Raw genomic sequence first — 14,113 nt, 5'->3', positions numbered from 1 at the left:
TACTTTAGCCTGAAAGCTATTAAATACGGATGTGAATCAGGAGTAACGGAGGAGAACTATTTACCTTAGCATTTGTCCCAGAGTCGGTCTTAGTCAAAAGAGATATGTTAGTGGAAAACGGAAAACTCCCTTCCCCCACACTGTCAAGAGAGGCCCTGGTAATTTGCTATGTGGCCAAATGCTGTCAAAATTCTCAGTTTCTCCTCCACTGAAATGCGGTAGCTAGGCAACTTTGATAACATTTGGAACCAACCCACACAAATCTCATTCCAAGTCCAGATCAAGTGCCAAAGCTGGTTGGTTTCATTTCAGAGACACCCTCCCTAAGGCCATGAAGATGAGCCAAATGTCTGTGAAGAAACTGTTATAACTACCTATACTTTCAGCATACACAGGTATAATGTTTTATTGACTTAATTATGTGACATAGTGGCTGCCACAATACGTGAAAGGCTTAGGAATTCCTACTATGAAATGAAGATGTAGATAATTATCCTGCTAATATAGCATTTATTTGAAAAACTGGCTGCATATTGCAAAACTGTAAATTAGGCAAAAGCAGTCATTTCAAGAGGGCTTTTTGATACAGGACATTTTTTCTGTAATATTGGTCCTGTAAATACATTTAAAATGAAGTAATGAATCAAATGTCTTGTGCATGTATACTTTAACTGATAATGATTTTAAGATGGAAACAGCTACTGCAACAAGATTATTCAGGCAAACCTTTATCTTTCCATGGATTCAAATTAGCTGAAGCTTGGACATACCACTAAGGGACTCTCTAGATGTCACCAACATTAATATGATTGAGTTATCATCAATTCATCAATTGTAAAGATGGATAATGACAGCTGAATGCTCTGTCCCCTCAAAATGTTCCAATGTGAATTGACTGTTTCCTTGTAAAAAAGACTGTTTCCTTGTAAAAAAGTGGAATACTACTTATTCCATTATACAACTGTGTTTTCATACATAATTAAAACTTCCCAGTTGGGCAAGAAGAGTGATGTGATGGAACTGGTTGATTAGAGATTCCTTTTTAAATGGATTATTTATTAAACAACCTAGCTAGTCAATTATTTTTCTACTTCCTCATTTTATTTTGCCCGATGTTATAAGCACATTCTACCTTTCCATAATATTTTTGATTAATCTAGAAAAAAGTGTTTTATTTCTGACAAGGCTATATATATTTGGTTCTTTCAAAAATCTATCCATAAATGGAAGAAAAATCTCATTATACTATGTGATTATCCTTAGTCTCTAATGGACTTTTAGCCTGGGATTTGCTCAATAAAGCAAACATACCACTATGAAAATAATGACTATATATTCCTCAGACTCACAAAATTATGTATTCATGATGACAAGCTCTTTTAAAAAGCAATAAAATATCCAAGTTTTTAAATACATAGCTTCAATTTTTAAAAATTCTTCCCTGACTTATTTATGCAAAATTAACAACTGAAAGTTCTACTCCACTTTAGTATACGCTTTAGCTGGTTTCAGAATAAACACATTTTTCTAAATCTATTTAATACAGACAAACAGCAGCAGTTAATTTACCAGATAAGAACTGTGGCATATATGTTAGTTGTATGACAACATGATCAGATCCAAAAAAAGTTTGGTGCCAAGTAATTGAGAAACTGCCTAAACGCATTTTGGGCTTTGATTTCTGAACAATTTTCAAGAAGTTCAATCCTGGGCCAATTATGCAGTATCATGCTTGGAAAACAGGAAACTGCCTTAGAGGAACTTGTTACCATCATTTATAAGATATCTCAGACAGCTCATTCAAGGACAGATAAGGTGTTTTTCCCTGAAGCAGCTGTATTGTACTGGAAAGCAAAATATTCACAAGACTAGGATATGGAGCTTGGCTCCCCCATGTACTATTCCCATGTATAACCTTGGGCAAGTCATTTAATGTCCCAGCCTCAATTTTATCATCCTTACAAAGTCTATAATAATACCTGCTTCAAAGGAATACTATAAGGCTCATGTAATATAATAAACGGAAAAGTGCTTTCTGTTGTAAAATACTCAACTAATCTAAGAGATGATGGTTATTATTTTCCATACACTAGTCCTTGCTATGGTATTAGTGAGTTTATGATCTTAGATGTTGAGTTGTAAAGACCTTCTAAAGAGCTAACAACCTTTTCATCTAGATTGTAGGCATTAATAAATAAACATATAGAGAACATCTGAGAACCATTAAAATAAAGTAAATATGACATGTTTGGAATGAGATGGGTTTATGTGCAAACTTTGAACTTTTATATATCATCTACAGCAAGCTAAAATTTGTGATATTAAATATTTGGACATTTGTGCTTATTGGTTTGTCTTCATACACAGATATGTCCTGAAATTTCACATACAAATTGACTCATATTTAGTTATATCGAAAGGAGGTTACTATTTAGATTAAAGAAACACTGTGATAAATCTCTTATAGAATAAAGAATTCTTCAGGGTTGAAACATGGTGGTCTCATAAATTTGGATTTTTATGTGCCTAGTATTCTAAATGTGGGAATATAACTTCACTAGACATTTTTTTCCTTAATTTGGGAGTTCTATCCATAAGCAAAAAGTATCTACATTGGACCAAGAGATGATGTATATAAAGAATTAAAACACTGTCATTTGAATACTCTTTTATTGAACTCATTGTCTGGGTGGCAAAACATTCTAATCACTTCCATACCACCCATTGAACAGCATCCTTCCCTTCTGCAAGTAGAGTCACAGGCATCCTTTGGGCACTGGCATCTGGGTATCAGTACCCGAACGTCAGCACTGGTATGATAGATATTGCCTTTTAACTGCCCTTTCTATCCTGTTTACTCCATTTTGGTTACTCCATTTTGGTTATATACGGTTGAAGACTCTGGCTTTTGAGTCCCTTTTTTGTGTTTGTTATTTTTGCTGTTTACTCTAGGACTGGTTTGTAAAGATCAGAAGCTTCCTTTGTATGACCTCTTCATTCCCAATTTCTCCTTTGCCCCTGATTTCAATCCCTTTCAATTTAGTTCCACTTAGAGCTGGGTAAGGACAATACCCACTCTTCAGTCAACCCCAATTTCAGGATCCTAGGGTCTTCTGTTGTCCCGGGAGTGGGGGTTTATGGATTCTTAATTTTTTAAGGCTTTCCTAAGTAAAGTTGATTTCTAATTGAAAACTACAGCAAGTCAATGAGAAACTGGTTGAGCCAAAAAATAGACATTGATTTGAAGATCTATAACCACAAAAATAGCAAATACACCCCAGGGTCCAATTTGGAATTGAAACTCCATTGTCTCCAGAACATATTTCATGTCTTCTTTCTACACATTGTCTTCATCTTCTTAAGAAAGACTTTTCCACCAGCAGGAAATATAGAATCTGGCAACTCCATCTTCAGTCATTTAGAGTAATCACAAGAAAATGACTGACCCCCGATGTCTCTTTTCCCAAATTAAAAAGTCAAGGAGAGGGTCTCTAATTTGGTCAGTTTAAGTGAAGGGCTTATACCTAGAGAAGTCAACAAACATCAAACGGTAAGTGGTGTCACTTTGGATTTCTTTACTCATCCTTAGACCATTAAGTGTGGGAGAAAGATCATTTTCTAGAAGAATGAGGTGAGAATTGCTGGACCAGCAGGCAATACTCATTCACTGGGATAAATATTCATTTGGCATATTATCTTTTTTGGTATTTTTGTCTTCCTATATCTCTCCATTGTCCTCCTGGATTTTGTTTATGTCAAAGTTTTCTAAAGATTAAGGTGACTGATGGAGAGAAAAAACAAACGAATCTGATGAAAGCTTTGTTAGGAGAATTAACACTTTTTGAGTACTGGCCAATTTTCAGAAATTTCTTCTATCATCTTTTCTTTCCTTCCCCCCAAACAATCCTGAAGTAAGAGATCTCCATTCCCAGATAAACAAATTCATATTCAGAGATGATGAATAACTGCTTTAAGATAACAATGCTAGCAAGAACAAAGTTGGAACTGATAAACCCAAATATAGTTAAATGAAAATGGAAATTGCAGTGGGGCTGGTGCAGGTAATATTCAGGGGACAATTGTGAGGAAAAACTGGTTTCCAGGGCTCATCTTTACCCTCTAACTCCACTAAAGAGATTTATTCCTTTGCAGGGATCAAGTCCAAGAACAATTCAGGCCTTATTATTGGATTATTAGTATAAGAAGTATAAATACATAAATGCTCTCCTTTCTTTTCTTTGGGATCTATTTTACTCACCACATAGTGTTAAAATGGAAAGTTGAGATTAGGGTGTAGACCTAGAGAAATGGGGCCAAGAAGAACAACTGTCCTGCTGACTGTAGTCCACGTTAAACGCTTTCTCACTGCATTGTATGGTAAGAAGACCCTATTGGGATTTGGCAGAAAGTCTTTTAAAAATAAACAGAATGACTTTTTCCAAGAATATCCCTTTGACATAATGCTTTCCTGAATCCATGTAGGTGTTAGCCAGCTATTGGAAGATTCCTGGATCTTGGGTCCATGTCAAATGCCATTGCATTCCAAGTATGAATTGGCAAGTGATGGCTACACATACAGTACATGAAAAATGAAAGGATACTTACTTTATATCCACAGAAGACAGCTGAAGCCCTTCTTTTTATCTCATTACATTTAACACACACCCAATATGTGTAGTCTTGTACCTGGCTCTAGTGTAAAGGTCTGTTCCTTCCCTCAGACAGTATAGTGGATGTACTGTGATGCATTCCTCAGTTTAAAACTTTAAATTGATTCCACTATAATTTTGTGATATGACTACGAAAGTATGGTGAGTTTTTGGCATAGATTACAGGCCAACTCTGATAACACTTTGATAAAGTAGCTAATATCACTCCCCTATTGTTGATGACAGAACTAGCCTGAAAGCGAATAACTGGCCAAGGCAGGATTTGAGTCCATCTACCAGGCTCGGGAGCACACACACTAGTCCCATTCCTCCCTGCTCCCATGCTAAGACATCAAGCTGGAGAAGGTGTCTTTTCTTTTCTATTCTTCTGCGTGTAAAAGTTTGGCTAAGACCTGGGAAATCTAGAAATGTGCTGAATGATCTGAGCGCACACATCCAATAAAATTAATTTGTTTTTGATACTGTATTTCATGTTTATTCAATATTTATAATAAAGTTGTAAAAGATCATGGTCTAGAAAACTGAGATGAAATTAGAAAGATTTTTTCTATCTAATTTCCAAGCCTAGAATTCCAACCAAGAGTTAATTTGGGTATTAAAAGCATTTTTGGATGGAAAAACATGGCTCATGTGAACAGTAATATGCAAATGAAGTGATTCTGACATAAGGACAATATTGATTTTTATTCTTAAACTCAAGTCTATTCTATTTTAACAGAGAACTTCTCAAATTATATTGACCAACATTATACTGACCAAATTTTCATTTTACCTTCCCAATACTTTTATTACATATTTCTGATCTCTGCCTAACATTTAGCCAGGCAAACTGCCATCTGCAACCAACATCACCTTAAACTGGAAGGTCCTAATAAAATACCCTAACTAACATACATGGAGTTTGTAAACATTCTGCAAAATTTTTTGGTATACATTTTCTTATTTAATCCAAAATGTAACAATTTTTGATAGATTATATAAAGGCATCTGAGACAGGTGTCAACCAATTTAGAGATTTATTTTGCCAAGGTTAAGGATTATGAACCTGTAACACAGCCTCAGGATGTCCTGAGAACATGTGCCTAATATTGGGTTATGGCTTGGTTTTATATGTTTTAGGGAAACCTGAGACATTAATTAATACATGTGAGGTATACATTGGTACAGTCCAGAAAGGCAGGACAACTCAAAGAGGAGGTGGTGGGTGGAGATGGGGGTTCAGGTCATAGGCAGATTGAAAGATTTTCTGATTGACAATTGGTTGAAAAAGTTGAGTTATTACGTAAAAGCATGGAATCAATAGAGTGACTGGATTAAGAGGTTGTGGAGACCGAGGTTCTTATTACATAGATGAAGTCTCATAAGTGGCCACTCTTAGAGGCAGTAGATAGCAAATGTTTCCTATTCAGACATTTAACTGGTGTTAGAGTCTCCACTAATCTCTTCAGAAAAAGACCCGGAAAGGGAAAAGGATTCTTGATAGAATATAAATTTCCCCCACAAGACACAGCTTTGCAGGGCAATTTCAAAATATGTCAAAGAAATACATTTTGGGACAAAATACTTCATTTTCCTTCAGGGGTTGCTATCTGCCATGTGATGTTATACTAGAGTCAGATTGGAATTTGATATCTTATTGCTACACATAGTCTACTTTGTCAGTCTTGGGATCTCCATTTTAATGTTAGGGCTGGTCAGCTGTGTCTAAACTCCAAAAGGGAGAGGGTATAATGAAGCATTTCCAACCCACTCTTCCTGTCGTGGCCGGAACTAGTTCTTCAGGTTTCTTTGGAATCCTCTTGGCTGAGAGAGAGGTCCATTCAGTTAGTTGGGGGGTTTAGAATTTTATTTTTGGTTTATAAGCTGTTCTTACCTGAACACCTATTTTATGAAAGGTATCATACCAGACAGTATTGAGACTAGAGATTAACAAGACCAAAATTCTGCTCTCATGTAGTTTAAGCTCTAGCCTGTGGACAAATTTCATTTCATTCAACTAATTTGTACTGAATCCTTACCAAGTACCAGGAACTGCACAGTACCACTTATTCAACAAACAGGCTAGAAATTAAAAATTCAAAAGATTGTTATCCTTTAGAGTAATCACCTGAGGAAGATATATACTAATTTTTTTCCAATGTTGACATTGCTCAAAATATTTCTAGAATCAGTATATTTGGAATTTGATTATTTCTAAGTATATTTAAGGCTTATCAGGAAAAAAGCTATCATTACTTTAAATTTATACTTTGTTTTATATCTGTATGTTACATAATATATATTGTACATATTATACATATATGTGTGCATATATATATATATAAAGCTATCTAGTTTGATCACTCACCTTACACACAAAAAGTGACACTGATATTTAACAGTATCAACAAAATTAAATCTTTTCGTAGAGGATTAAGATGTGTCATTCTCTAAGGAATATGTAGCTGGCTGTGAAAGAGGTATGAAAAGATACTTTGAACACCGGTGAAATTGTTTTGGTTTATTTCCTATGCCTACCCAAGGTGATTACCTTATGGACATCTCTAATTTACTTGAATAAATTCTAGTACATTTACCTAAAAATTAAATCTGTAGTCATATAAAAATCTGTGCTTTTATACCTCATTAACTGGCTTATTCATTCAATAAATGTTTACTGAGCCTTCACTTCATGTGAAGGTTTGAACTATGTGTTGTGAACAAAGCAAAAAATAATAATAAACCATGTCAAAGGTAATTCAAAGCCCAGTGTTTTTGCTTTAGTAGTTTGAAAATTGTGCAAGCATCCATCTGAATTAAACTGACCCAGATCAAACTTCTGGCAAATGTTTAATTTATCCATTTGAGTCTGCTTTATATTCTAATAAGTTTCTATTCTCCCTTTAAAGGTAAACAATAGAGATGGAAGACAAAAAAATGTTTCCTGGATATTTATCTAGGCATACCTGCAGGAGAGCCATGCCCCCTCAGCATATAGAGCAGAACCCCTCTAGACGGGTCAGGAGGAACATCTCCTAATGCCTCGTGCCTAAGTCCTAACTCTTCAAAGAGCTATTAAGGAAGGTCATCTCTGTTGCAGACTCTTCTGCATCCAAGTATATCAAATTCTGATCATCCTTCAAGTATTCAGCCTATTTACACACTTCATTCTTCCAAAATGTATTCTTTTACCTTAGAGAGATCTGTACTACTTGGTATGGTTTCCTCTAATCCTTTAGATTCATATTTTTAAAATCTTCACACTCTTTCAGCTGGCTCATGGCTGTACTAAGTAAATACAGCTACATTGCAAATTAACCTCCAAACTGCAGAGGCTGTTAAAAGAAAATCTCAGGCAAATTAAATTTAACAGAGCTTAATTGAGCAAAGAATGATTCACGAATCAGGCAGCCTCCTGAGCTGGAGCAGGCTCAGAGAGACTTCAGTGCATGCAGCCCCATGGTGGAAGAAGATACATGAACAAAAAAGGGAAAGTGACGTACAGAAAATGGAAGCGAGGTACACAAACAACTGGACTGGTTGCAGCTTGGCATTTGACTTATTTGAACCCAATTTGAACGGTTGGCCACTTTTAATTGGCCAAAATTTGGTGATTGGCACCAGAGTAGATAGTTCATTTATACATCCAGTTAGATTTCAGTTTACTATATTCAGAGAAAACTTCAGGCTGAACTTAAAATCTGAAAGGAGACAGTTTTGGGCTAAACTTAATAAGGCTTAACTAAACAGATGTTTATTGTAGGTGAGCAGAAAGCTCCACTTCACCTGGTAGGTTAGGAACTGTATAATTTGGATGTCAGTAGGACACAGATGGCACACATGCGGCAACATTTAAGGACAAATTAATAAAGGTACCATTTACAAGGTGTGGGCTGGGTAAGAGAAACCACAAAGAAAACTGCAGTATCTCAGGGCTAACCATAATAGGCCAACCCTAATGCCTAAAGTGGATAAAGGAGGGAGAAGATACTGGAATTTAGAAACTGTATAAAGAGGGCTACCTAAAAGGAGCAGTAAAATTTGCTCAGGGGGCTCAGACAGCCTGCAGCAACCTCCCAGGGAAGAAGTCAGTAATAAATATCCTGACTTGACTGCATTCCCCATTTCAGTCTCCTGCTGGTGGTCACCAATCATACATACAGCCTGAAAGGAAAGGAGTCCTTTATGTGGCACTTATACAGACCAACTTCCTGGGCATACAGGAAGGTGGAGAAAAGAGAGAAGAGAGTGTAGAAGAGAAAATATCCAGCACTGGAAACCGAGCTGACTTGGGGCTTTATGCCTGGTACATGACAGGAGCCCTAAACTATATGCTGAATACCACTGAATTAATTATCTGGGGCTTGTGTTTAAAGAAAGGCACAGAATGGCTATGCAATAAATATTTACTAATTTCCTCATTCTAATGATTCCATGGTCATGGACTCCTCTGAATAAGCTCCACTTACAATCACAAACACCAAGTATGAATGTTCATCCTTTCTACTTTTGATGCACTCCAGAAGAATAGGTTAAATTGTAGTAATCTATCAGCAGCTTTAGTTATTTGCAGTGACTATCAATGTGCCTTGTAAATAGCTGGCTTTCAACAAGTACCACTTTTGACTAAATTAAATCAAAAGTTCTATTTAACTTGCACAGTGTTATACCTATGAGAAAGGTGAATCCTGAGGGCCCCTCACATCTATCTCATTTCTAGAATGTTAAGAAAGAAAATTGCAAGTGAGCATTGCAAGGAAAGCCTGAACATCAGTGCTTCCCTCAATAATAAAAGGGATATTGCTCCATGATAAAGCATGCCATGTGAGATCAGATACAGCCCATTCCCTTACTTTTGGCGTCATTCATTTGCCATGTAAACTTGGTCTCTTGGTATTTTCTAGCTCAACTAAATAACACCAGAATGAAATATCTTAGAAATTTATATCTTAAAATGTTTACAATGAGAAATGTGCCAGCATCGTGCATGATATCTCAAAAGGCTATGTCAACAGTATTCATTATAACAAAAACCTTGATTTCTCAATTATTGAATTCAAGTTGCAAGGAAGGCAGAGATACAGTCATCAGCTTTATTATTCAAAACTCACCTATCATATTTTCACTAAAATGTGATTTGGCCAAGTAATGGATTTTAGGAAATTGTCTGAAATACAAATAAGATCTAAAATCTTATTTACAATGACAGGATAATAATTTAAATGTGTTAGTTCTACCTTAATAATATATTAGTACCCCAAACAAGCTTGGTATACAGTTATTTTATTTTCAAACAGACCCACTCTTTTTGACTCTTGTTTCCCATGACCTTCATGAACTGTTTAAATGTACAGGTCTTGTAAAATGTCAGTGTTCTGGCAATACTTTTCAGCTCCTATGCTTCCAGAAAACATAACTTACTACTTTGCAGGATAAATAGTTACCAGCAGAACCATGTACTTTTCATAAAAAGTGAGGCTTCCTGTGTTCAGCCACTCTAGGAATTCCTTTCATGAATTTCAAGACACTGACTCTCCCTCGCTAGTATCCTCTACCTCGGAGACTTCCATATGACACAGACAGACTGACAGACACTCACAAGTTTTTCACGTTCCCTCGGGCTGTTAATGCCTCTACCAAGACTGGTGCTTTTCAAAGGCAATGGGTTTGAAGTCACACTGAGCTTGAATCTTATCACTGTCACTAGCCAGAAACACAACCCTGGGCAAGCTACTTAAACTTCTGTGGCTTGATTTCCTGATCTGTAAAATGAGAATAAAAATATAATCTACTTGCAGGGCCATTGGCAGGATTAATGAAATAATTCTAGAAAAACACTTTATAAGATGAGATCCTTACTCCTACTTCTTTTTAATAAGTCTGTCTTTGTTCACATTCCAGGTGTGGCTATTTTATTCACAGGGCAAGAAGTTGCAGAAAAATGGCTTCTAGCAGTGGAACTTCCTCATACACGTGATCTGTTTTTGATTAGAGGACTGCAGGAGGTGAAAATTGGGTTCAAGGCAAGTCCCTGACATTTAAAATACTCTTCTCCTTAGATGTGTATATTTAATGCACATTAGTTGAGAACTGTTAGGTTCAATATTATGAAACTGCCAATGATTTATGTCTTAGTCCATTTTGTGCTGCTAAAAAAGAATACCTGAGAGTGGATCATTTATAAACAATAGATTTTTGTTTGGCTCACAGTTCTAGAGGCTAGGAAATCCAAGATCCAAGGGCCTACCTGTGGAAAGTCTTCTTGCCGTGTCATACTTAGCAAAAGGCAACATATTGCTGGTGAGAAAGAGAGAGGGAGGGAAGAGGGCCAAACTCATCCTTTTATCACTCCAATCCACTCCCTCAACAACTAACCCACCCCCAGAATAATGGCATCAATTCATTCATGCGGGCAGAACTCTCATGACCTAATCACCTCTTAAATATCCCACCTTGTATCAGTCAAGGTTCTCTTAGAGGATTAACTTGTGTGATCACGAGGTCCCATAATCGGCTATCTGCAAGCTGATGAGTAAGGAGAGCCAGTCTGAGTCCCAAAACTGAAGAACTTGGAGTCCGATATTAGAGGGCAGGAAGCATCCAGCAATAGAGAAAGATGTAGGCTGGCAGGCTAGGCCCATCTCATCACTTCAAGTGTTTTCTGCCTGCTTTTTATATGGCGGCTGATTAGATGGTGCCCACCCAATTAAGGGTGGGTCTGCCTTCCCCAGCCCATTGACTCAAATGTTCATCTCCTTTAGCAACACCCTCATAGACACACTCAGGATCAATATTGCATCCTTCAATCCAATCAAGTTCATATTCAGTATTAACCATCACACACCTCTCAACACTTTTTGCATTTGGAATTAAGTTTTCAACGTATGAACTTTGGAGGACACATTCAAGTCATAGTAATCTAATATGTTGCATTTCATACAATTCATTATAATGTCATGCCCCACGCAAAAAGTTAAGGATGCCAAAATGAATAAAACAAACCCTGTCCTGACAAATCTGATGATCCAGGTAATGAGGCAGGGATGCGCTCACGGAGAGGGGTAAGTGAAGGGTGCTATGGCAGGAAATAGCATCTACCCATGCACCAAACTCAAAGGGATAAAGGTGGGGAAAGAGGCCAGGAGTGTTCAAGGAAAATCTCTCCTCATGGAACCCAAGTGACTGGGTCATAAGTGGTTTGGATGATGATTTGTTACAGTAACTAGTTTCCTTTGGTTATTGTAACAAATCATCACAAACTTACTGGTTTGCAACACGCTCATTAATTTTCTCGCAATTCTGGAGGTCAAAAGTCCAAGATTAGTTTCCCTGGGCAAAATCAATGTATAGGCAGGGTCAAACTCCCTCTGTAGGATCTAGTGGGGAGTGTGTTTCCTTGACTTTCCCAGCTTCAAGAGCTGAAATGCTTGCACTGCTTGGCTTGTGGACCTCCTCCTTTGTCTTCAAAGTCAGCAGCATTGGATTTTGTTTCAATGGTCACAGTGCCTTCTTCTATGTGTCAAATCTCCTCTCTCTTTCTCATATATGAATCTTATGATTGCATTTAGGACCCACTTGGATAACCCAGTATAATCTTCTCACCTCAAGATCCTTAATTTAATTATATCTCCAAAGTCTCTTTTGCCATACAAGGGTAACATTCACAGGTTCTGGAAATTACTGCCTGGATATCTTTGGGGACCATTATTCAGGCTATTACACAAAGGGTGAAAGCTAATTAATTGCAAGAAAAGAAGTTAATGGGTTGTTGTTAAAGGACAAATGAAGATCCAGTCTTGCAGGCTGAGCAGAGTAATTTGAGAGAATATAACAACCTTAACTGAGATGAACCAGATGAAGAAAAAGGAAGGATATAAGGAAGGCAGATGGTAGAGCTTGTGCGAAGGTCCAAGAAAAGGAGAGCATGGCATATTTAAAGACTTAGGAAAAGTGTTTCCTGGTTTGAAGTTAGAATAAAAATAATGGTGGGGATAAGGTAAAAGAGAAGTCTGTTGGGGTGTGCATGGAATAGCTCATAAAGAACATCATAAGTTATACTAAGTAGACTTCATCCTATGGGAATGAGAAGCCAGTCATTAAAGTCTGAAAGCAGTGGGATGATTTGATTGGTTCTATGTTTCAGAAAGCTCTCTCTGTTCACCATGCTGAAAAAAAAAAAAGGATTAGAGGAGGACAAGACAGGGTAGGAAGACTAGCTTAAGGCCGATTGCCATTATTGATCCTAGAACTGAGGGGTCCTGGATTCTGTGCAGTCTGGTCCCTGGCCCCTGGGTATATTCATTTCACTTCCAAAAAATCCTTTTGAAATATATTTAAAACTCTAATTAAACATGGTATCGGTAAAATGATTTCCACTTATATTAGGGTTTCTGCATTTAATTTTATGCTGTAGTTATCTGGTGGGTAACAATGCTACCAGTTCAAGATAATAGTCTATATTAACTCTAACCTGAAAAAGGAGTTTTTTACTCATCTAAAAATACCGCTAAGCAAAAGACTCATGAGGACCTCTTGGTAAATGACTAAAATAAGGTGTTAGGCCGGGCGCGGTGGCTCAAGCCTGTAATCCCAGCACTTTGGGAGGCCGAGACGGGTGGATCACGAGGTCAGGAGATCGAGACCATCCTGGTCTACACGGTGAAACCCCGTCTCTACTAAAAAGTACAAAAAACTAGCCGGGCGAGATGGCGGGCGCCTGTAGTCCCAGCTACTCGGGAGGCTGAGGCAGGAGAATGGCGTAAACCCGGGAGGCGGAGCTTGCAGTGAGCCGAGATCGCGCCACTGCACTCCAGCCTGGGCGACAGAGCGAGACTCCGTCTCAAAAAAAAAAAAAGGTGTTAAAACTGCATATGATTTGGATCCCTACTACTATGATCTTTCAGATATAACATTATTAGTCACCACTATTGTTATTGTACATCTGGAACCTAAGATGTTCCTAAGTCCAAAAACAGATAACTGAACAAAATATTGCTTAGATGTATAGAGTCACTAATCTTGTAGATTCATAAGATGATCTTAAATGTATAAGTGTATTCATTTGAATTTCCCACAAGACAAGAGCCTTGGACAAAAACTTCAAGGCATTGTTTTATATGGTAGTAATCTCAAGAAGCAGAAGGGAAGGAGAGGGGAAAATAAGATGGCGAAGAAGAAAAAAATCAATACAAGTGTGTTTCAAAATTACTGCTGTGGATGAATAGACTAGTTCTTGCTATAACCCCTTAAGAATCTGCAAGATGGAAGGCTGGAGAATTTATCATCCAGAAGCAAGATCTTGATGGTTGAGAGTTGAGTCTGTGAGTATTCACTCCCTCATGTTTATGGGGAGGCATTTGTGCAAGCTGAGAACGCCCCTCAGGATTAGAGGACCCTGGGACATGATGTCAAGGGATATCAGAACAAGCTAAGGAGTTTGAACTGGCAGAGAGCTTTTCCCAGCA

General features: G+C 37.4%; 1 protein-coding gene across 1 annotated transcript in view; it reads left to right on the top strand.

Moving 5' to 3' along the window:
- Nucleotides 1–10,574: 10,574 nt before the first annotated feature.
- The window catches only part of MAL2 (mal, T-cell differentiation protein 2), a 73,552-nt gene continuing 70,013 nt past the window's right edge, over nucleotides 10,575–14,113 (top strand). Inside the window, exon 1 of the mRNA XM_011941076.1 lies at nucleotides 10,575–10,672. The gene's annotated coding sequence lies outside the window, so the exon portion shown is untranslated. The remainder of the gene's footprint in view (nucleotides 10,673–14,113) is intronic.

Source organism: Colobus angolensis, unplaced genomic scaffold, assembly GCF_000951035.1.
Source record: "Colobus angolensis palliatus isolate OR3802 unplaced genomic scaffold, Cang.pa_1.0 Scaffold198, whole genome shotgun sequence".
Taxonomy (NCBI): Eukaryota; Metazoa; Chordata; class Mammalia; order Primates; family Cercopithecidae; genus Colobus; species Colobus angolensis.
This window is presented reverse-complemented; position numbering and strand designations above follow the sequence as displayed.